Genomic DNA, 23,356 nt, shown 5'->3' with positions numbered 1-23,356 from the left:
AGCACAGCGACTGCTGCAGAGTGATCTTCCGGTCTGGTTGGATATCTTGGAAGGAAGGTAGACGGTAAGGGAATAAAGGAACTTTGAATATCATCAAACTGATGGAAAGGATAGTCGGCAAATATGACCTCCACCGTTGGAGTATTAATGTGCTATCGCTTCTCGGCCTTTTGGCTTGGAATATGTGTAGTTTCTGTTCTTATCAGTTTAATCGCTGATATCTCCCGAAGGTGGGAGTGTTTGTATTAAATGGATTTTTGGAGCAGGGAGATGGCTTAAGGGCTTGCTCTGTCCTCTCCATGTATCAGCCTGGTATTGCAGTGTTTCCAGGAATGGTGCACCCAACGCTTACCCAAGTTCAAAAGCAGGTGAATGCAATGTGAATCTCTTGCCTTTGCTAGTTTGCCGTGTTGATGGCAGTCAGTGATTGTTGCATCTATTGTCTTTTCAGTTGCAGGAAACTATCGTCTTTTGTTACGGGTTTTCTGTCTTATGAACCTGCTCTGCAGTTACCTGATGAAGGTGCAGCACGCTGAAAGCCAGGACAGGGGTAACCCCAACGTGCTACAGGGAACATTCTGGAACCAGGGGCCTGCCAGGAAGGTAACTTGCCAATTTGAATGAATGGATTTGCCCTTGTCTGCCGTTTTGGGCTTCTGCGGTCGTTCTTGGAACGTATCCCACCGATGGTACGGCGGTGGCGGGGGGTGGGGTGACTGCTGTAATTTCAAAGAACCCCGTTGGGCTGAAACCTGGTGTTGTGGGATTTTTAACACAGTCAAATCAGGTTGTGGGATCCCATGACTCAGCCAATGTCAAATGGCTATCAGATCAGCCCCCACAGCCCCTTCCCAACCCCCCCGCCTCCCCCCCCACCCCGAGGCAACAAATTTATCCTAATATTTTCTTGAACAAGGAAGAAATGTCTTTAGTCTGTTTCCTGAATAGAGTGAAACCCCCATCTCTGTTTGTTTCTTCGCAAACTACTGTACGGAAGCGACCTGCTTTAGTAGCTACGTCTGTACGTAAAGATTATTCACGCAGACGATCGCCCAAGGCTGGAACTGGCTTCAGCTCCCTGGTGCCACCAGGCAGCCGTACTAACCACTGATCCACTGTGCCACCCGTACGATTTGGAACGATTTGTCATCATTTGCGGTGCAAGTAGCGAAACAGTTGTCAGTTTGTCAACTGGGTCGGATTATAATGTTGTCAGCGATCTGCAGCAATGTGAACGGAGATGTCGAATCGAGCTGCTGGTGGTGATGAGGCGCGCTTGCAGCGTGACATGTTTACACGGGGAGATCAGCTCCCTCCCCATTCTCCACAGAGAGTCGGATACAAGTAGAGAGGATATTGAAAGTGGACGATAAAGAAAGGGTGCACGGACGTAATTCGCTTTTCGCAACTTTTCGGATTGATGCGGAATGCCGAGGAGCGAATCCTGTACGTGAGGGAAACGATGATTGGCATTTATGGGCAAGCTACACCAACACAAGGGGAGGCAATGAATAGGATCTTTCCGTCAAGGCCAACATTTCTCGCCCATGCCGAGATCAGCCTGGTGGTGAGCTGCTCTCTCGAACCGCTGCAGTCCAAGTGCTGTCGGTAGCCCCGCGATGCTGTTTGGGCGGGGATTCCCGATTTTGACCCGGTAACACCGGAGGAACAAGGACATATTTGCAATTCAGGACAGCGAGTGCCTCGGCGGGGGGGAGAACTTGCGAATGGTGGTGTTCCCGTGGATCTGCTGCCGTCATCCTTCGAGGCTGCGTTGGCCATGGGTTTGCAAGGTGCTGCCTGAGGAATTCTGGTGAATCTTGTAGATGCCGGGGGAATGAATGACCCTGCCGCCGCCGCTGTCCCCGATCACCGGGAGAAACCTCTCTGCAGTCGACCTGACGTGCGGTGGCTCCGGCCCGTGCCATCTGATTGGTCGTCAGCGCGACCTACGCGGCTACGTAACAGATGGACAGAAAAGCACGGGGAAAGCACAGCGACTGCTGCAGAGTGATCTTCCGGTCTGGTTGGATATCTTGGAAGGAAGGTAGACGGTAAGGGAATAAAGGAACTTTGAATATCATCAAACTGATGGAAAGGATAGTCGGCAAATATGACCTCCACCGTTGGAGTATTAATGTGCTATCGCTTCTCGGCCTTTTGGCTTGGAATATGTGTAGTTTCTGTTCTTATCAGTTTAATCGCTGATATCTCCCGAAGGTGGGAGTGTTTGTATTAAATGGATTTTTGGAGCAGGGAGATGGCTTAAGGGCTTGCTCTGTCCTCTCCATGTATCAGCCTGGTATTGCAGTGTTTCCAGGAATGGTGCACCCAACGCTTACCCAAGTTCAAAAGCAGGTGAATGCAATGTGAATCTCTTGCCTTTGCTAGTTTGCCGTGTTGATGGCAGTCAGTGATTGTTGCATCTATTGTCTTTTCAGTTGCAGGAAACTATCGTCTTTTGTTACGGGTTTTCTGTCTTATGAACCTGCTCTGCAGTTACCTGATGAAGGTGCAGCACGCTGAAAGCCAGGACAGGGGTAACCCCAACGTGCTACAGGGAACATTCTGGAACCAGGGGCCTGCCAGGAAGGTAACTTGCCAATTTGAATGAATGGATTTGCCCTTGTCTGCCGTTTTGGGCTTCTGCGGTCGTTCTTGGAACGTATCCCACCGATGGTACGGCGGTGGCGGGGGGTGGGGTGACTGCTGTAATTTCAAAGAACCCCGTTGGGCTGAAACCTGGTGTTGTGGGATTTTTAACACAGTCAAATCAGGTTGTGGGATCCCATGACTCAGCCAATGTCAAATGGCTATCAGATCAGCCCCCACAGCCCCTTCCCAACCCCCCCGCCTCCCCCCCCCCCGAGGCAACAAATTTATCCTAATATTTTCTTGAACAAGGAAGAAATGTCTTTAGTCTGTTTCCTGAATAGAGTGAAACCCCCATCTCTGTTTGTTTCTTCGCAAACTACTGTACGGAAGCGACCTGCTTTAGTAGCTACGTCTGTACGTAAAGATTATTCACGCAGACGATCGCCCAAGGCTGGAACTGGCTTCAGCTCCCTGGTGCCACCAGGCAGCCGTACTAACCACTGATCCACTGTGCCACCCGTACGATTTGGAACGATTTGTCATCATTTGCGGTGCAAGTAGCGAAACAGTTGTCAGTTTGTCAACTGGGTCGGATTATAATGTTGTCAGCGATCTGCAGCAATGTGAACGGAGATGTCGAATCGAGCTGCTGGTGGTGATGAGGCGCGCTTGCAGCGTGACATGTTTACACGGGGAGATCAGCTCCCTCCCCATTCTCCACAGAGAGTCGGATACAAGTAGAGAGGATATTGAAAGTGGACGATAAAGAAAGGGTGCACGGACGTAATTCGCTTTTCGCAACTTTTCGGATTGATGCGGAATGCCGAGGAGCGAATCCTGTACGTGAGGGAAACGATGATTGGCATTTATGGGCAAGCTACACCAACACAAGGGGAGGCAATGAATAGGATCTTTCCGTCAAGGCCAACATTTCTCGCCCATGCCGAGATCAGCCTGGTGGTGAGCTGCTCTCTCGAACCGCTGCAGTCCAAGTGCTGTCGGTAGCCCCGCGATGCTGTTTGGGCGGGGATTCCCGATTTTGACCCGGTAACACCGGAGGAACAAGGACATATTTGCAATTCAGGACAGCGAGTGCCTCGGCGGGGGGGAGAACTTGCGAATGGTGGTGTTCCCGTGGATCTGCTGCCGTCATCCTTCGAGGCTGCGTTGGCCATGGGTTTGCAAGGTGCTGCCTGAGGAATTCTGGTGAATCTTGTAGATGCCGGGGGAATGAATGACCCTGCCGCCGCCGCTGTCCCCGATCACCGGGAGAAACCTCTCTGCAGTCGACCTGACGTGCGGTGGCTCCGGCCCGTGCCATCTGATTGGTCGTCAGCGCGACCTACGCGGCTACGTAACAGATGGACAGAAAAGCACGGGGAAAGCACAGCGACTGCTGCAGAGTGATCTTCCGGTCTGGTTGGATATCTTGGAAGGAAGGTAGACGGTAAGGGAATAAAGGAACTTTGAATATCATCAAACTGATGGAAAGGATAGTCGGCAAATATGACCTCCACCGTTGGAGTATTAATGTGCTATCGCTTCTCGGCCTTTTGGCTTGGAATATGTGTAGTTTCTGTTCTTATCAGTTTAATCGCTGATATCTCCCGAAGGTGGGAGTGTTTGTATTAAATGGATTTTTGGAGCAGGGAGATGGCTTAAGGGCTTGCTCTGTCCTCTCCATGTATCAGCCTGGTATTGCAGTGTTTCCAGGAATGGTGCACCCAACGCTTACCCAAGTTCAAAAGCAGGTGAATGCAATGTGAATCTCTTGCCTTTGCTAGTTTGCCGTGTTGATGGCAGTCAGTGATTGTTGCATCTATTGTCTTTTCAGTTGCAGGAAACTATCGTCTTTTGTTACGGGTTTTCTGTCTTATGAACCTGCTCTGCAGTTACCTGATGAAGGTGCAGCACGCTGAAAGCCAGGACAGGGGTAACCCCAACGTGCTACAGGGAACATTCTGGAACCAGGGGCCTGCCAGGAAGGTAACTTGCCAATTTGAATGAATGGATTTGCCCTTGTCTGCCGTTTTGGGCTTCTGCGGTCGTTCTTGGAACGTATCCCACCGATGGTACGGCGGTGGCGGGGGGTGGGGTGACTGCTGTAATTTCAAAGAACCCCGTTGGGCTGAAACCTGGTGTTGTGGGATTTTTAACACAGTCAAATCAGGTTGTGGGATCCCATGACTCAGCCAATGTCAAATGGCTATCAGATCAGCCCCCACAGCCCCTTCCCAACCCCCCCGCCTCCCCCCCCACCCCCGAGGCAACAAATTTATCCTAATATTTTCTTGAACAAGGAAGAAATGTCTTTAGTCTGTTTCCTGAATAGAGTGAAACCCCCATCTCTGTTTGTTTCTTCGCAAACTACTGTACGGAAGCGACCTGCTTTAGTAGCTACGTCTGTACGTAAAGATTATTCACGCAGACGATCGCCCAAGGCTGGAACTGGCTTCAGCTCCCTGGTGCCACCAGGCAGCCGTACTAACCACTGATCCACTGTGCCACCCGTACGATTTGGAACGATTTGTCATCATTTGCGGTGCAAGTAGCGAAACAGTTGTCAGTTTGTCAACTGGGTCGGATTATAATGTTGTCAGCGATCTGCAGCAATGTGAACGGAGATGTCGAATCGAGCTGCTGGTGGTGATGAGGCGCGCTTGCAGCGTGACATGTTTACACGGGGAGATCAGCTCCCTCCCCATTCTCCACAGAGAGTCGGATACAAGTAGAGAGGATATTGAAAGTGGACGATAAAGAAAGGGTGCACGGACGTAATTCGCTTTTCGCAACTTTTCGGATTGATGCGGAATGCCGAGGAGCGAATCCTGTACGTGAGGGAAACGATGATTGGCATTTATGGGCAAGCTACACCAACACAAGGGGAGGCAATGAATAGGATCTTTCCGTCAAGGCCAACATTTCTCGCCCATGCCGAGATCAGCCTGGTGGTGAGCTGCTCTCTCGAACCGCTGCAGTCCAAGTGCTGTCGGTAGCCCCGCGATGCTGTTTGGGCGGGGATTCCCGATTTTGACCCGGTAACACCGGAGGAACAAGGACATATTTGCAATTCAGGACAGCGAGTGCCTCGGCGGGGGGGAGAACTTGCGAATGGTGGTGTTCCCGTGGATCTGCTGCCGTCATCCTTCGAGGCTGCGTTGGCCATGGGTTTGCAAGGTGCTGCCTGAGGAATTCTGGTGAATCTTGTAGATGCCGGGGGAATGAATGACCCTGCCGCCGCCGCTGTCCCCGATCACCGGGAGAAACCTCTCTGCAGTCGACCTGACGTGCGGTGGCTCCGGCCCGTGCCATCTGATTGGTCGTCAGCGCGACCTACGCGGCTACGTAACAGATGGACAGAAAAGCACGGGGAAAGCACAGCGACTGCTGCAGAGTGATCTTCCGGTCTGGTTGGATATCTTGGAAGGAAGGTAGACGGTAAGGGAATAAAGGAACTTTGAATATCATCAAACTGATGGAAAGGATAGTCGGCAAATATGACCTCCACCGTTGGAGTATTAATGTGCTATCGCTTCTCGGCCTTTTGGCTTGGAATATGTGTAGTTTCTGTTCTTATCAGTTTAATCGCTGATATCTCCCGAAGGTGGGAGTGTTTGTATTAAATGGATTTTTGGAGCAGGGAGATGGCTTAAGGGCTTGCTCTGTCCTCTCCATGTATCAGCCTGGTATTGCAGTGTTTCCAGGAATGGTGCACCCAACGCTTACCCAAGTTCAAAAGCAGGTGAATGCAATGTGAATCTCTTGCCTTTGCTAGTTTGCCGTGTTGATGGCAGTCAGTGATTGTTGCATCTATTGTCTTTTCAGTTGCAGGAAACTATCGTCTTTTGTTACGGGTTTTCTGTCTTATGAACCTGCTCTGCAGTTACCTGATGAAGGTGCAGCACGCTGAAAGCCAGGACAGGGGTAACCCCAACGTGCTACAGGGAACATTCTGGAACCAGGGGCCTGCCAGGAAGGTAACTTGCCAATTTGAATGAATGGATTTGCCCTTGTCTGCCGTTTTGGGCTTCTGCGGTCGTTCTTGGAACGTATCCCACCGATGGTACGGCGGTGGCGGGGGGTGGGGTGACTGCTGTAATTTCAAAGAACCCCGTTGGGCTGAAACCTGGTGTTGTGGGATTTTTAACACAGTCAAATCAGGTTGTGGGATCCCATGACTCAGCCAATGTCAAATGGCTATCAGATCAGCCCCCACAGCCCCTTCCCAACCCCCCCGCCTCCCCCCCCACCCCCGAGGCAACAAATTTATCCTAATATTTTCTTGAACAAGGAAGAAATGTCTTTAGTCTGTTTCCTGAATAGAGTGAAACCCCCATCTCTGTTTGTTTCTTCGCAAACTACTGTACGGAAGCGACCTGCTTTAGTAGCTACGTCTGTACGTAAAGATTATTCACGCAGACGATCGCCCAAGGCTGGAACTGGCTTCAGCTCCCTGGTGCCACCAGGCAGCCGTACTAACCACTGATCCACTGTGCCACCCGTACGATTTGGAACGATTTGTCATCATTTGCGGTGCAAGTAGCGAAACAGTTGTCAGTTTGTCAACTGGGTCGGATTATAATGTTGTCAGCGATCTGCAGCAATGTGAACGGAGATGTCGAATCGAGCTGCTGGTGGTGATGAGGCGCGCTTGCAGCGTGACATGTTTACACGGGGAGATCAGCTCCCTCCCCATTCTCCACAGAGAGTCGGATACAAGTAGAGAGGATATTGAAAGTGGACGATAAAGAAAGGGTGCACGGACGTAATTCGCTTTTCGCAACTTTTCGGATTGATGCGGAATGCCGAGGAGCGAATCCTGTACGTGAGGGAAACGATGATTGGCATTTATGGGCAAGCTACACCAACACAAGGGGAGGCAATGAATAGGATCTTTCCGTCAAGGCCAACATTTCTCGCCCATGCCGAGATCAGCCTGGTGGTGAGCTGCTCTCTCGAACCGCTGCAGTCCAAGTGCTGTCGGTAGCCCCGCGATGCTGTTTGGGCGGGGATTCCCGATTTTGACCCGGTAACACCGGAGGAACAAGGACATATTTGCAATTCAGGACAGCGAGTGCCTCGGCGGGGGGGAGAACTTGCGAATGGTGGTGTTCCCGTGGATCTGCTGCCGTCATCCTTCGAGGCTGCGTTGGCCATGGGTTTGCAAGGTGCTGCCTGAGGAATTCTGGTGAATCTTGTAGATGCCGGGGGAATGAATGACCCTGCCGCCGCCGCTGTCCCCGATCACCGGGAGAAACCTCTCTGCAGTCGACCTGACGTGCGGTGGCTCCGGCCCGTGCCATCTGATTGGTCGTCAGCGCGACCTACGCGGCTACGTAACAGATGGACAGAAAAGCACGGGGAAAGCACAGCGACTGCTGCAGAGTGATCTTCCGGTCTGGTTGGATATCTTGGAAGGAAGGTAGACGGTAAGGGAATAAAGGAACTTTGAATATCATCAAACTGATGGAAAGGATAGTCGGCAAATATGACCTCCACCGTTGGAGTATTAATGTGCTATCGCTTCTCGGCCTTTTGGCTTGGAATATGTGTAGTTTCTGTTCTTATCAGTTTAATCGCTGATATCTCCCGAAGGTGGGAGTGTTTGTATTAAATGGATTTTTGGAGCAGGGAGATGGCTTAAGGGCTTGCTCTGTCCTCTCCATGTATCAGCCTGGTATTGCAGTGTTTCCAGGAATGGTGCACCCAACGCTTACCCAAGTTCAAAAGCAGGTGAATGCAATGTGAATCTCTTGCCTTTGCTAGTTTGCCGTGTTGATGGCAGTCAGTGATTGTTGCATCTATTGTCTTTTCAGTTGCAGGAAACTATCGTCTTTTGTTACGGGTTTTCTGTCTTATGAACCTGCTCTGCAGTTACCTGATGAAGGTGCAGCACGCTGAAAGCCAGGACAGGGGTAACCCCAACGTGCTACAGGGAACATTCTGGAACCAGGGGCCTGCCAGGAAGGTAACTTGCCAATTTGAATGAATGGATTTGCCCTTGTCTGCCGTTTTGGGCTTCTGCGGTCGTTCTTGGAACGTATCCCACCGATGGTACGGCGGTGGCGGGGGGTGGGGTGACTGCTGTAATTTCAAAGAACCCCGTTGGGCTGAAACCTGGTGTTGTGGGATTTTTAACACAGTCAAATCAGGTTGTGGGATCCCATGACTCAGCCAATGTCAAATGGCTATCAGATCAGCCCCCACAGCCCCTTCCCAACCCCCCCGCCTCCCCCCCCACCCCGAGGCAACAAATTTATCCTAATATTTTCTTGAACAAGGAAGAAATGTCTTTAGTCTGTTTCCTGAATAGAGTGAAACCCCCATCTCTGTTTGTTTCTTCGCAAACTACTGTACGGAAGCGACCTGCTTTAGTAGCTACGTCTGTACGTAAAGATTATTCACGCAGACGATCGCCCAAGGCTGGAACTGGCTTCAGCTCCCTGGTGCCACCAGGCAGCCGTACTAACCACTGATCCACTGTGCCACCCGTACGATTTGGAACGATTTGTCATCATTTGCGGTGCAAGTAGCGAAACAGTTGTCAGTTTGTCAACTGGGTCGGATTATAATGTTGTCAGCGATCTGCAGCAATGTGAACGGAGATGTCGAATCGAGCTGCTGGTGGTGATGAGGCGCGCTTGCAGCGTGACATGTTTACACGGGGAGATCAGCTCCCTCCCCATTCTCCACAGAGAGTCGGATACAAGTAGAGAGGATATTGAAAGTGGACGATAAAGAAAGGGTGCACGGACGTAATTCGCTTTTCGCAACTTTTCGGATTGATGCGGAATGCCGAGGAGCGAATCCTGTACGTGAGGGAAACGATGATTGGCATTTATGGGCAAGCTACACCAACACAAGGGGAGGCAATGAATAGGATCTTTCCGTCAAGGCCAACATTTCTCGCCCATGCCGAGATCAGCCTGGTGGTGAGCTGCTCTCTCGAACCGCTGCAGTCCAAGTGCTGTCGGTAGCCCCGCGATGCTGTTTGGGCGGGGATTCCCGATTTTGACCCGGTAACACCGGAGGAACAAGGACATATTTGCAATTCAGGACAGCGAGTGCCTCGGCGGGGGGGAGAACTTGCGAATGGTGGTGTTCCCGTGGATCTGCTGCCGTCATCCTTCGAGGCTGCGTTGGCCATGGGTTTGCAAGGTGCTGCCTGAGGAATTCTGGTGAATCTTGTAGATGCCGGGGGAATGAATGACCCTGCCGCCGCCGCTGTCCCCGATCACCGGGAGAAACCTCTCTGCAGTCGACCTGACGTGCGGTGGCTCCGGCCCGTGCCATCTGATTGGTCGTCAGCGCGACCTACGCGGCTACGTAACAGATGGACAGAAAAGCACGGGGAAAGCACAGCGACTGCTGCAGAGTGATCTTCCGGTCTGGTTGGATATCTTGGAAGGAAGGTAGACGGTAAGGGAATAAAGGAACTTTGAATATCATCAAACTGATGGAAAGGATAGTCGGCAAATATGACCTCCACCGTTGGAGTATTAATGTGCTATCGCTTCTCGGCCTTTTGGCTTGGAATATGTGTAGTTTCTGTTCTTATCAGTTTAATCGCTGATATCTCCCGAAGGTGGGAGTGTTTGTATTAAATGGATTTTTGGAGCAGGGAGATGGCTTAAGGGCTTGCTCTGTCCTCTCCATGTATCAGCCTGGTATTGCAGTGTTTCCAGGAATGGTGCACCCAACGCTTACCCAAGTTCAAAAGCAGGTGAATGCAATGTGAATCTCTTGCCTTTGCTAGTTTGCCGTGTTGATGGCAGTCAGTGATTGTTGCATCTATTGTCTTTTCAGTTGCAGGAAACTATCGTCTTTTGTTACGGGTTTTCTGTCTTATGAACCTGCTCTGCAGTTACCTGATGAAGGTGCAGCACGCTGAAAGCCAGGACAGGGGTAACCCCAACGTGCTACAGGGAACATTCTGGAACCAGGGGCCTGCCAGGAAGGTAACTTGCCAATTTGAATGAATGGATTTGCCCTTGTCTGCCGTTTTGGGCTTCTGCGGTCGTTCTTGGAACGTATCCCACCGATGGTACGGCGGTGGCGGGGGGTGGGGTGACTGCTGTAATTTCAAAGAACCCCGTTGGGCTGAAACCTGGTGTTGTGGGATTTTTAACACAGTCAAATCAGGTTGTGGGATCCCATGACTCAGCCAATGTCAAATGGCTATCAGATCAGCCCCCACAGCCCCTTCCCAACCCCCCCGCCTCCCCCCCCACCCCCGAGGCAACAAATTTATCCTAATATTTTCTTGAACAAGGAAGAAATGTCTTTAGTCTGTTTCCTGAATAGAGTGAAACCCCCATCTCTGTTTGTTTCTTCGCAAACTACTGTACGGAAGCGACCTGCTTTAGTAGCTACGTCTGTACGTAAAGATTATTCACGCAGACGATCGCCCAAGGCTGGAACTGGCTTCAGCTCCCTGGTGCCACCAGGCAGCCGTACTAACCACTGATCCACTGTGCCACCCGTACGATTTGGAACGATTTGTCATCATTTGCGGTGCAAGTAGCGAAACAGTTGTCAGTTTGTCAACTGGGTCGGATTATAATGTTGTCAGCGATCTGCAGCAATGTGAACGGAGATGTCGAATCGAGCTGCTGGTGGTGATGAGGCGCGCTTGCAGCGTGACATGTTTACACGGGGAGATCAGCTCCCTCCCCATTCTCCACAGAGAGTCGGATACAAGTAGAGAGGATATTGAAAGTGGACGATAAAGAAAGGGTGCACGGACGTAATTCGCTTTTCGCAACTTTTCGGATTGATGCGGAATGCCGAGGAGCGAATCCTGTACGTGAGGGAAACGATGATTGGCATTTATGGGCAAGCTACACCAACACAAGGGGAGGCAATGAATAGGATCTTTCCGTCAAGGCCAACATTTCTCGCCCATGCCGAGATCAGCCTGGTGGTGAGCTGCTCTCTCGAACCGCTGCAGTCCAAGTGCTGTCGGTAGCCCCGCGATGCTGTTTGGGCGGGGATTCCCGATTTTGACCCGGTAACACCGGAGGAACAAGGACATATTTGCAATTCAGGACAGCGAGTGCCTCGGGGGGGGGAGAACTTGCGAATGGTGGTGTTCCCGTGGATCTGCTGCCGTCATCCTTCGAGGCTGCGTTGGCCATGGGTTTGCAAGGTGCTGCCTGAGGAATTCTGGTGAATCTTGTAGATGCCGGGGGAATGAATGACCCTGCCGCCGCCGCTGTCCCCGATCACCGGGAGAAACCTCTCTGCAGTCGACCTGACGTGCGGTGGCTCCGGCCCGTGCCATCTGATTGGTCGTCAGCGCGACCTACGCGGCTACGTAACAGATGGACAGAAAAGCACGGGGAAAGCACAGCGACTGCTGCAGAGTGATCTTCCGGTCTGGTTGGATATCTTGGAAGGAAGGTAGACGGTAAGGGAATAAAGGAACTTTGAATATCATCAAACTGATGGAAAGGATAGTCGGCAAATATGACCTCCACCGTTGGAGTATTAATGTGCTATCGCTTCTCGGCCTTTTGGCTTGGAATATGTGTAGTTTCTGTTCTTATCAGTTTAATCGCTGATATCTCCCGAAGGTGGGAGTGTTTGTATTAAATGGATTTTTGGAGCAGGGAGATGGCTTAAGGGCTTGCTCTGTCCTCTCCATGTATCAGCCTGGTATTGCAGTGTTTCCAGGAATGGTGCACCCAACGCTTACCCAAGTTCAAAAGCAGGTGAATGCAATGTGAATCTCTTGCCTTTGCTAGTTTGCCGTGTTGATGGCAGTCAGTGATTGTTGCATCTATTGTCTTTTCAGTTGCAGGAAACTATCGTCTTTTGTTACGGGTTTTCTGTCTTATGAACCTGCTCTGCAGTTACCTGATGAAGGTGCAGCACGCTGAAAGCCAGGACAGGGGTAACCCCAACGTGCTACAGGGAACATTCTGGAACCAGGGGCCTGCCAGGAAGGTAACTTGCCAATTTGAATGAATGGATTTGCCCTTGTCTGCCGTTTTGGGCTTCTGCGGTCGTTCTTGGAACGTATCCCACCGATGGTACGGCGGTGGCGGGGGGTGGGGTGACTGCTGTAATTTCAAAGAACCCCGTTGGGCTGAAACCTGGTGTTGTGGGATTTTTAACACAGTCAAATCAGGTTGTGGGATCCCATGACTCAGCCAATGTCAAATGGCTATCAGATCAGCCCCCACAGCCCCTTCCCAACCCCCCCGCCTCCCCCCCCACCCCCGAGGCAACAAATTTATCCTAATATTTTCTTGAACAAGGAAGAAATGTCTTTAGTCTGTTTCCTGAATAGAGTGAAACCCCCATCTCTGTTTGTTTCTTCGCAAACTACTGTACGGAAGCGACCTGCTTTAGTAGCTACGTCTGTACGTAAAGATTATTCACGCAGACGATCGCCCAAGGCTGGAACTGGCTTCAGCTCCCTGGTGCCACCAGGCAGCCGTACTAACCACTGATCCACTGTGCCACCCGTACGATTTGGAACGATTTGTCATCATTTGCGGTGCAAGTAGCGAAACAGTTGTCAGTTTGTCAACTGGGTCGGATTATAATGTTGTCAGCGATCTGCAGCAATGTGAACGGAGATGTCGAATCGAGCTGCTGGTGGTGATGAGGCGCGCTTGCAGCGTGACATGTTTACACGGGGAGATCAGCTCCCTCCCCATTCTCCACAGAGAGTCGGATACAAGTAGAGAGGATATTGAAAGTGGACGATAAAGAAAGGGTGCACGGACGTAATTCGCTTTTCGCAACTTTTCGGATTGATGCGGAATGCCGAGGAGCGAATCCTGTACGTGAGGGAAACGATGATTGGCATTTATGGGCAAGCTACACCAACACAAGGGGAGGCAATGAATAGGATCTTTCCGTCAAGGCCAACATTTCTCGCCCATGCCGAGATCAGCCTGGTGGTGAGCTGCTCTCTCGAACCGCTGCAGTCCAAGTGCTGTCGGTAGCCCCGCGATGCTGTTTGGGCGGGGATTCCCGATTTTGACCCGGTAACACCGGAGGAACAAGGACATATTTGCAATTCAGGACAGCGAGTGCCTCGGCGGGGGGGAGAACTTGCGAATGGTGGTGTTCCCGTGGATCTGCTGCCGTCATCCTTCGAGGCTGCGTTGGCCATGGGTTTGCAAGGTGCTGCCTGAGGAATTCTGGTGAATCTTGTAGATGCCGGGGGAATGAATGACCCTGCCGCCGCCGCTGTCCCCGATCACCGGGAGAAACCTCTCTGCAGTCGACCTGACGTGCGGTGGCTCCGGCCCGTGCCATCTGATTGGTCGTCAGCGCGACCTACGCGGCTACGTAACAGATGGACAGAAAAGCACGGGGAAAGCACAGCGACTGCTGCAGAGTGATCTTCCGGTCTGGTTGGATATCTTGGAAGGAAGGTAGACGGTAAGGGAATAAAGGAACTTTGAATATCATCAAACTGATGGAAAGGATAGTCGGCAAATATGACCTCCACCGTTGGAGTATTAATGTGCTATCGCTTCTCGGCCTTTTGGCTTGGAATATGTGTAGTTTCTGTTCTTATCAGTTTAATCGCTGATATCTCCCGAAGGTGGGAGTGTTTGTATTAAATGGATTTTTGGAGCAGGGAGATGGCTTAAGGGCTTGCTCTGTCCTCTCCATGTATCAGCCTGGTATTGCAGTGTTTCCAGGAATGGTGCACCCAACGCTTACCCAAGTTCAAAAGCAGGTGAATGCAATGTGAATCTCTTGCCTTTGCTAGTTTGCCGTGTTGATGGCAGTCAGTGATTGTTGCATCTATTGTCTTTTCAGTTGCAGGAAACTATCGTCTTTTGTTACGGGTTTTCTGTCTTATGAACCTGCTCTGCAGTTACCTGATGAAGGTGCAGCACGCTGAAAGCCAGGACAGGGGTAACCCCAACGTGCTACAGGGAACATTCTGGAACCAGGGGCCTGCCAGGAAGGTAACTTGCCAATTTGAATGAATGGATTTGCCCTTGTCTGCCGTTTTGGGCTTCTGCGGTCGTTCTTGGAACGTATCCCACCGATGGTACGGCGGTGGCGGGGGGTGGGGTGACTGCTGTAATTTCAAAGAACCCCGTTGGGCTGAAACCTGGTGTTGTGGGATTTTTAACACAGTCAAATCAGGTTGTGGGATCCCATGACTCAGCCAATGTCAAATGGCTATCAGATCAGCCCCCACAGCCCCTTCCCAACCCCCCCGCCTCCCCCCCCACCCCCGAGGCAACAAATTTATCCTAATATTTTCTTGAACAAGGAAGAAATGTCTTTAGTCTGTTTCCTGAATAGAGTGAAACCCCCATCTCTGTTTGTTTCTTCGCAAACTACTGTACGGAAGCGACCTGCTTTAGTAGCTACGTCTGTACGTAAAGATTATTCACGCAGACGATCGCCCAAGGCTGGAACTGGCTTCAGCTCCCTGGTGCCACCAGGCAGCCGTACTAACCACTGATCCACTGTGCCACCCGTACGATTTGGAACGATTTGTCATCATTTGCGGTGCAAGTAGCGAAACAGTTGTCAGTTTGTCAACTGGGTCGGATTATAATGTTGTCAGCGATCTGCAGCAATGTGAACGGAGATGTCGAATCGAGCTGCTGGTGGTGATGAGGCGCGCTTGCAGCGTGACATGTTTACACGGGGAGATCAGCTCCCTCCCCATTCTCCACAGAGAGTCGGATACAAGTAGAGAGGATATTGAAAGTGGACGATAAAGAAAGGGTGCACGGACGTAATTCGCTTTTCGCAACTTTTCGGATTGATGCGGAATGCCGAGGAGCGAATCCTGTACGTGAGGGAAACGATGATTGGCATTTATGGGCAAGCTACACCAACACAAGGGGAGGCAATGAATAGGATCTTTCCGTCAAGGCCAACATTTCTCGCCCATGCCGAGATCAGCCTGGTGGTGAGCTGCTCTCTCGAACCGCTGCAGTCCAAGTGCTGTCGGTAGCCCCGCGATGCTGTTTGGGCGGGGATTCCCGATTTTGACCCGGTAACACCGGAGGAACAAGGACATATTTGCAATTCAGGACAGCGAGTGCCTCGGCGGGGGGGAGAACTTGCGAATGGTGGTGTTCCCGTGGATCTGCTGCCGTCATCCTTCGAGGCTGCGTTGGCCATGGGTTTGCAAGGTGCTGCCTGAGGAATTCTGGTGAATCTTGTAGATGCCGGGGGAATGAATGACCCTGCCGCCGCCGCTGTCCCCGATCACCGGGAGAAACCTCTCTGCAGTCGACCTGACGTGCGGTGGCTCCGGCCCGTGCCATCTGATTGGTCGTCAGCGCGACCTACGCGGCTACGTAACAGATGGACAGAAAAGCACGGGGAAAGCACAGCGACTGCTGCAGAGTGATCTTCCGGTCTGGTTGGATATCTTGGAAGGAAGGTAGACGGTAAGGGAATAAAGGAACTTTGAATATCATCAAACTGATGGAAAGGATAGTCGGCAAATATGACCTCCACCGTTGGAGTATTAATGTGCTATCGCTTCTCGGCCTTTTGGCTTGGAATATGTGTAGTTTCTGTTCTTATCAGTTTAATCGCTGATATCTCCCGAAGGTGGGAGTGTTTGTATTAAATGGATTTTTGGAGCAGGGAGATGGCTTAAGGGCTTGCTCTGTCCTCTCCATGTATCAGCCTGGTATTGCAGTGTTTCCAGGAATGGTGCACCCAACGCTTACCCAAGTTCAAAAGCAGGTGAATGCAATGTGAATCTCTTGCCTTTGCTAGTTTGCCGTGTTGATGGCAGTCAGTGATTGTTGCATCTATTGTCTTTTCAGTTGCAGGAAACTATCGTCTTTTGTTACGGGTTTTCTGTCTTATGAACCTGCTCTGCAGTTACCTGATGAAGGTGCAGCACGCTGAAAGCCAGGACAGGGGTAACCCCAACGTGCTACAGGGAACATTCTGGAACCAGGGGCCTGCCAGGAAGGTAACTTGCCAATTTGAATGAATGGATTTGCCCTTGTCTGCCGTTTTGGGCTTCTGCGGTCGTTCTTGGAACGTATCCCACCGATGGTACGGCGGTGGCGGGGGGTGGGGTGACTGCTGTAATTTCAAAGAACCCCGTTGGGCTGAAACCTGGTGTTGTGGGATTTTTAACACAGTCAAATCAGGTTGTGGGATCCCATGACTCAGCCAATGTCAAATGGCTATCAGATCAGCCCCCACAGCCCCTTCCCAACCCCCCCGCCTCCCCCCCCACCCCCGAGGCAACAAATTTATCCTAATATTTTCTTGAACAAGGAAGAAATGTCTTTAGTCTGTTTCCTGAATAGAGTGAAACCCCCATCTCTGTTTGTTTCTTCGCAAACTACTGTACGGAAGCGACCTGCTTTAGTAGCTACGTCTGTACGTAAAGATTATTCACGCAGACGATCGCCCAAGGCTGGAACTGGCTTCAGCTCCCTGGTGCCACCAGGCAGCCGTACTAACCACTGATCCACTGTGCCACCCGTACGATTTGGAACGATTTGTCATCATTTGCGGTGCAAGTAGCGAAACAGTTGTCAGTTTGTCAACTGGGTCGGATTATAATGTTGTCAGCGATCTGCAGCAATGTGAACGGAGATGTCGAATCGAGCTGCTGGTGGTGATGAGGCGCGCTTGCAGCGTGACATGTTTACACGGGGAGATCAGCTCCCTCCCCATTCTCCACAGAGAGTCGGATACAAGTAGAGAGGATATTGAAAGTGGACGATAAAGAAAGGGTGCACGGACGTAATTCGCTTTTCGCAACTTTTCGGATTGATGCGGAATGCCGAGGAGCGAATCCTGTACGTGAGGGAAACGATGATTGGCATTTATGGGCAAGCTACACCAACACAAGGGGAGGCAATGAATAGGATCTTTCCGTCAAGGCCAACATTTCTCGCCCATGCCGAGATCAGCCTGGTGGTGAGCTGCTCTCTCGAACCGCTGCAGTCCAAGTGCTGTCGGTAGCCCCGCGATGCTGTTTGGGCGGGGATTCCCGATTTTGACCCGGTAACACCGGAGGAACAAGGACATATTTGCAATTCAGGACAGCGAGTGCCTCGGCGGGGGGGAGAACTTGCGAATGGTGGTGTTCCCGTGGATCTGCTGCCGTCATCCTTCGAGGCTGCGTTGGCCATGGGTTTGCAAGGTGCTGCCTGAGGAATTCTGGTGAATCTTGTAGATGCCGGGGGAATGAATGACCCTGCCGCCGCCGCTGTCCCCGATCACCGGGAGAAACCTCTCTGCAGTCGACCTGACGTGCGGTGGCTCCGGCCCGTGCCATCTGATTGGTCGTCAGCGCGACCTACGCGGCTACGTAACAGATGGACAGAAAAGCACGGGGAAAGCACAGCGACTGCTGCAGAGTGATCTTCCGGTCTGGTTGGATATCTTGGAAGGAAGGTAGACGGTAAGGGAATAAAGGAACTTTGAATATCATCAAACTGATGGAAAGGATAGTCGGCAAATATGACCTCCACCGTTGGAGTATTAATGTGCTATCGCTTCTCGGCCTTTTGGCTTGGAATATGTGTAGTTTCTGTTCTTATCAGTTTAATCGCTGATATCTCCCGAAGGTGGGAGTGTTTGTATTAAATGGATTTTTGGAGCAGGGAGATGGCTTAAGGGCTTGCTCTGTCCTCTCCATGTATCAGCCTGGTATTGCAGTGTTTCCAGGAATGGTGCACCCAACGCTTACCCAAGTTCAAAAGCAGGTGAATGCAATGTGAATCTCTTGCCTTTGCTAGTTTGCCGTGTTGATGGCAGTCAGTGATTGTTGCATCTATTGTCTTTTCAGTTGCAGGAAACTATCGTCTTTTGTTACGGGTTTTCTGTCTTATGAACCTGCTCTGCAGTTACCTGATGAAGGTGCAGCACGCTGAAAGCCAGGACAGGGGTAACCCCAACGTGCTACAGGGAACATTCTGGAACCAGGGGCCTGCCAGGAAGGTAACTTGCCAATTTGAATGAATGGATTTGCCCTTGTCTGCCGTTTTGGGCTTCTGCGGTCGTTCTTGGAACGTATCCCACCGATGGTACGGCGGTGGCGGGGGGTGGGGTGACTGCTGTAATTTCAAAGAACCCCGTTGGGCTGAAACCTGGTGTTGTGGGATTTTTAACACAGTCAAATCAGGTTGTGGGATCCCATGACTCAGCCAATGTCAAATGGCTATCAGATCAGCCCCCACAGCCCCTTCCCAACCCCCCCGCCTCCCCCCCCACCCCCGAGGCAACAAATTTATCCTAATATTTTCTTGAACAAGGAAGAAATGTCTTTAGTCTGTTTCCTGAATAGAGTGAAACCCCCATCTCTGTTTGTTTCTTCGCAAACTACTGTACGGAAGCGACCTGCTTTAGTAGCTACGTCTGTACGTAAAGATTATTCACGCAGACGATCGCCCAAGGCTGGAACTGGCTTCAGCTCCCTGGTGCCACCAGGCAGCCGTACTAACCACTGATCCACTGTGCCACCCGTACGATTTGGAACGATTTGTCATCATTTGCGGTGCAAGTAGCGAAACAGTTGTCAGTTTGTCAACTGGGTCGGATTATAATGTTGTCAGCGATCTGCAGCAATGTGAACGGAGATGTCGAATCGAGCTGCTGGTGGTGATGAGGCGCGCTTGCAGCGTGACATGTTTACACGGGGAGATCAGCTCCCTCCCCATTCTCCACAGAGAGTCGGATACAAGTAGAGAGGATATTGAAAGTGGACGATAAAGAAAGGGTGCACGGACGTAATTCGCTTTTCGCAACTTTTCGGATTGATGCGGAATGCCGAGGAGCGAATCCTGTACGTGAGGGAAACGATGATTGGCATTTATGGGCAAGCTACACCAACACAAGGGGAGGCAATGAATAGGATCTTTCCGTCAAGGCCAACATTTCTCGCCCATGCCGAGATCAGCCTGGTGGTGAGCTGCTCTCTCGAACCGCTGCAGTCCAAGTGCTGTCGGTAGCCCCGCGATGCTGTTTGGGCGGGGATTCCCGATTTTGACCCGGTAACACCGGAGGAACAAGGACATATTTGCAATTCAGGACAGCGAGTGCCTCGGCGGGGGGGAGAACTTGCGAATGGTGGTGTTCCCGTGGATCTGCTGCCGTCATCCTTCGAGGCTGCGTTGGCCATGGGTTTGCAAGGTGCTGCCTGAGGAATTCTGGTGAATCTTGTAGATGCCGGGGGAATGAATGACCCTGCCGCCGCCGCTGTCCCCGATCACCGGGAGAAACCTCTCTGCAGTCGACCTGACGTGCGGTGGCTCCGGCCCGTGCCATCTGATTGGTCGTCAGCGCGACCTACGCGGCTACGTAACAGATGGACAGAAAAGCACGGGGAAAGCACAGCGACTGCTGCAGAGTGATCTTCCGGTCTGGTTGGATATCTTGGAAGGAAGGTAGACGGTAAGGGAATAAAGGAACTTTGAATATCATCAAACTGATGGAAAGGATAGTCGGCAAATATGACCTCCACCGTTGGAGTATTAATGTGCTATCGCTTCTCGGCCTTTTGGCTTGGAATATGTGTAGTTTCTGTTCTTATCAGTTTAATCGCTGATATCTCCCGAAGGTGGGAGTGTTTGTATTAAATGGATTTTTGGAGCAGGGAGATGGCTTAAGGGCTTGCTCTGTCCTCTCCATGTATCAGCCTGGTATTGCAGTGTTTCCAGGAATGGTGCACCCAACGCTTACCCAAGTTCAAAAGCAGGTGAATGCAATGTGAATCTCTTGCCTTTGCTAGTTTGCCGTGTTGATGGCAGTCAGTGATTGTTGCATCTATTGTCTTTTCAGTTGCAGGAAACTATCGTCTTTTGTTACGGGTTTTCTGTCTTATGAACCTGCTCTGCAGTTACCTGATGAAGGTGCAGCACGCTGAAAGCCAGGACAGGGGTAACCCCAACGTGCTACAGGGAACATTCTGGAACCAGGGGCCTGCCAGGAAGGTAACTTGCCAATTTGAATGAATGGATTTGCCCTTGTCTGCCGTTTTGGGCTTCTGCGGTCGTTCTTGGAACGTATCCCACCGATGGTACGGCGGTGGCGGGGGGTGGGGTGACTGCTGTAATTTCAAAGAACCCCGTTGGGCTGAAACCTGGTGTTGTGGGATTTTTAACACAGTCAAATCAGGTTGTGGGATCCCATGACTCAGCCAATGTCAAATGGCTATCAGATCAGCCCCCACAGCCCCTTCCCAACCCCCCCGCCTCCCCCCCCACCCCCGAGGCAACAAATTTATCCTAATATTTTCTTGAACAAGGAAGAAATGTCTTTAGTCTGTTTCCTGAATAGAGTGAAACCCCCATCTCTGTTTGTTTCTTCGCAAACTACTGTACGGAAGCGACCTGCTTTAGTAGCTACGTCTGTACGTAAAGATTATTCACGCAGACGATCGCCCAAGGCTGGAACTGGCTTCAGCTCCCTGGTGCCACCAGGCAGCCGTACTAACCACTGATCCACTGTGCCACCCGTACGATTTGGAACGATTTGTCATCATTTGCGGTGCAAGTAGCGAAACAGTTGTCAGTTTGTCAACTGGGTCGGATTATAATGTTGTCAGCGATCTGCAGCAATGTGAACGGAGATGTCGAATCGAGCTGCTGGTGGTGATGAGGCGCGCTTGCAGCGTGACATGTTTACACGGGGAGATCAGCTCCCTCCCCATTCTCCACAGAGAGTCGGATACAAGTAGAGAGGATATTGAAAGTGGACGATAAAGAAAGGGTGCACGGACGTAATTCGCTTTTCGCAACTTTTCGGATTGATGCGGAATGCCGAGGAGCGAATCCTGTACGTGAGGGAAACGATGATTGGCATTTATGGGCAAGCTACACCAACACAAGGGGAGGCAATGAATAGGATCTTTCCGTCAAGGCCAACATTTCTCGCCCATGCCGAGATCAGCCTGGTGGTGAGCTGCTCTCTCGAACCGCTGCAGTCCAAGTGCTGTCGGTAGCCCCGCGATGCTGTTTGGGCGGGGATTCCCGATTTTGACCCGGTAACACCGGAGGAACAAGGACATATTTGCAATTCAGGACAGCGAGTGCCTCGGCGGGGGGGAGAACTTGCGAATGGTGGTGTTCCCGTGGATCTGCTGCCGTCATCCTTCGAGGCTGCGTTGGCCATGGGTTTGCAAGGTGCTGCCTGAGGAATTCTGGTGAATCTTGTAGATGCCGGGGGAATGAATGACCCTGCCGCCGCCGCTGTCCCCGATCACCGGGAGAAACCTCTCTGCAGTCGACCTGACGTGCGGTGGCTCCGGCCCGTGCCATCTGATTGGTCGTCAGCGCGACCTACGCGGCTACGTAACAGATGGACAGAAAAGCACGGGGAAAGCACAGCGACTGCTGCAGAGTGATCTTCCGGTCTGGTTGGATATCTTGGAAGGAAGGTAGACGGTAAGGGAATAAAGGAACTTTGAATATCATCAAACTGATGGAAAGGATAGTCGGCAAATATGACCTCCACCGTTGGAGTATTAATGTGCTATCGCTTCTCGGCCTTTTGGCTTGGAATATGTGTAGTTTCTGTTCTTATCAGTTTAATCGCTGATATCTCCCGAAGGTGGGAGTGTTTGTATTAAATGGATTTTTGGAGCAGGGAGATGGCTTAAGGGCTTGCTCTGTCCTCTCCATGTATCAGCCTGGTATTGCAGTGTTTCCAGGAATGGTGCACCCAACGCTTACCCAAGTTCAAAAGCAGGTGAATGCAATGTGAATCTCTTGCCTTTGCTAGTTTGCCGTGTTGATGGCAGTCAGTGATTGTTGCATCTATTGTCTTTTCAGTTGCAGGAAACTATCGTCTTTTGTTACGGGTTTTCTGTCTTATGAACCTGCTCTGCAGTTACCTGATGAAGGTGCAGCACGCTGAAAGCCAGGACAGGGGTAACCCCAACGTGCTACAGGGAACATTCTGGAACCAGGGGCCTGCCAGGAAGGTAACTTGCCAATTTGAATGAATGGATTTGCCCTTGTCTGCCGTTTTGGGCTTCTGCGGTCGTTCTTGGAACGTATCCCACCGATGGTACGGCGGTGGCGGGGGGTGGGGTGACTGCTGTAATTTCAAAGAACCCCGTTGGGCTGAAACCTGGTGTTGTGGGATTTTTAACACAGTCAAATCAGGTTGTGGGATCCCATGACTCAGCCAATGTCAAATGGCTATCAGATCAGCCCCCACAGCCCCTTCCCAACCCCCCCGCCTCCCCCCCCACCCCCGAGGCAACAAATTTATCCTAATATTTTCTTGAACAAGGAAGAAATGTCTTTAGTCTGTTTCCTGAATAGAGTGAAACCCCCATCTCTGTTTGTTTCTTCGCAAACTACTGTACGGAAGCGACCTGCTTTAGTAGCTACGTCTGTACGTAAAGATTATTCACGCAGACGATCGCCCAAGGCTGGAACTGGCTTCAGCTCCCTGGTGCCACCAGGCAGCCGTACTAACCACTGATCCACTGTGCCACCCGTACGATTTGGAACGATTTGTCATCATTTGCGGTGCAAGTAGCGAAACAGTTGTCAGTTTGTCAACTGGGTCGGATTATAATGTTGTCAGCGATCTGCAGCAATGTGAACGGAGATGTCGAATCGAGCTGCTGGTGGTGATGAGGCGCGCTTGCAGCGTGACATGTTTACACGGGGAGATCAGCTCCCTCCCCATTCTCCACAGAGAGTCGGATACAAGTAGAGAGGATATTGAAAGTGGACGATAAAGAAAGGGTGCACGGACGTAATTCGCTTTTCGCAACTTTTCGGATTGATGCGGAATGCCGAGGAGCGAATCCTGTACGTGAGGGAAA

At 51.3% G+C, this 23,356-nt stretch overlaps 12 non-coding genes across 12 annotated transcripts; all 12 read left to right on the top strand.

Moving 5' to 3' along the window:
• Positions 1–154: 154 nt before the first annotated feature.
• LOC132811134 (U2 spliceosomal RNA) lies at positions 155–346 on the top strand. Its single transcript, XR_009643207.1, has one exon. It is a non-coding gene; the product is annotated as a U2 spliceosomal RNA (small nuclear RNA).
• A 1,798-nt stretch (positions 347–2,144) lies between these two features.
• On the top strand, positions 2,145–2,336 carry LOC132811133 (U2 spliceosomal RNA). Its single transcript, XR_009643206.1, has one exon. It is a non-coding gene; the product is annotated as a U2 spliceosomal RNA (small nuclear RNA).
• Positions 2,337–4,132: 1,796 nt separating this feature from the next.
• On the top strand, positions 4,133–4,324 carry LOC132811132 (U2 spliceosomal RNA). Its single transcript, XR_009643205.1, has one exon. It is a non-coding gene; the product is annotated as a U2 spliceosomal RNA (small nuclear RNA).
• Positions 4,325–6,123: 1,799 nt separating this feature from the next.
• LOC132811131 (U2 spliceosomal RNA) lies at positions 6,124–6,315 on the top strand. Its single transcript, XR_009643204.1, has one exon. It is a non-coding gene; the product is annotated as a U2 spliceosomal RNA (small nuclear RNA).
• Positions 6,316–8,114: 1,799 nt separating this feature from the next.
• On the top strand, positions 8,115–8,306 carry LOC132811129 (U2 spliceosomal RNA). The gene has a single exon (XR_009643202.1). It is a non-coding gene; the product is annotated as a U2 spliceosomal RNA (small nuclear RNA).
• Positions 8,307–10,104: 1,798 nt separating this feature from the next.
• LOC132811128 (U2 spliceosomal RNA) lies at positions 10,105–10,296 on the top strand. The gene has a single exon (XR_009643201.1). It is a non-coding gene; the product is annotated as a U2 spliceosomal RNA (small nuclear RNA).
• A 1,798-nt stretch (positions 10,297–12,094) lies between these two features.
• On the top strand, positions 12,095–12,286 carry LOC132811127 (U2 spliceosomal RNA). Its single transcript, XR_009643200.1, has one exon. It is a non-coding gene; the product is annotated as a U2 spliceosomal RNA (small nuclear RNA).
• Positions 12,287–14,085: 1,799 nt separating this feature from the next.
• On the top strand, positions 14,086–14,277 carry LOC132811126 (U2 spliceosomal RNA). The gene has a single exon (XR_009643199.1). It is a non-coding gene; the product is annotated as a U2 spliceosomal RNA (small nuclear RNA).
• A 1,799-nt stretch (positions 14,278–16,076) lies between these two features.
• On the top strand, positions 16,077–16,268 carry LOC132811125 (U2 spliceosomal RNA). Its single transcript, XR_009643198.1, has one exon. It is a non-coding gene; the product is annotated as a U2 spliceosomal RNA (small nuclear RNA).
• Positions 16,269–18,067: 1,799 nt separating this feature from the next.
• LOC132811124 (U2 spliceosomal RNA) lies at positions 18,068–18,259 on the top strand. The gene has a single exon (XR_009643197.1). It is a non-coding gene; the product is annotated as a U2 spliceosomal RNA (small nuclear RNA).
• Positions 18,260–20,058: 1,799 nt separating this feature from the next.
• On the top strand, positions 20,059–20,250 carry LOC132811123 (U2 spliceosomal RNA). The gene has a single exon (XR_009643196.1). It is a non-coding gene; the product is annotated as a U2 spliceosomal RNA (small nuclear RNA).
• A 1,799-nt stretch (positions 20,251–22,049) lies between these two features.
• Positions 22,050–22,241, top strand: LOC132811122 (U2 spliceosomal RNA). Its single transcript, XR_009643195.1, has one exon. It is a non-coding gene; the product is annotated as a U2 spliceosomal RNA (small nuclear RNA).
• The last annotated feature ends 1,115 nt before the right edge of the window (positions 22,242–23,356 follow it).

Source organism: Hemiscyllium ocellatum, unplaced genomic scaffold (genome assembly GCF_020745735.1).
Source record: "Hemiscyllium ocellatum isolate sHemOce1 unplaced genomic scaffold, sHemOce1.pat.X.cur. scaffold_2122_pat_ctg1, whole genome shotgun sequence".
Taxonomy (NCBI): domain Eukaryota; kingdom Metazoa; phylum Chordata; class Chondrichthyes; order Orectolobiformes; family Hemiscylliidae; genus Hemiscyllium; species Hemiscyllium ocellatum.
This window is presented reverse-complemented; position numbering and strand designations above follow the sequence as displayed.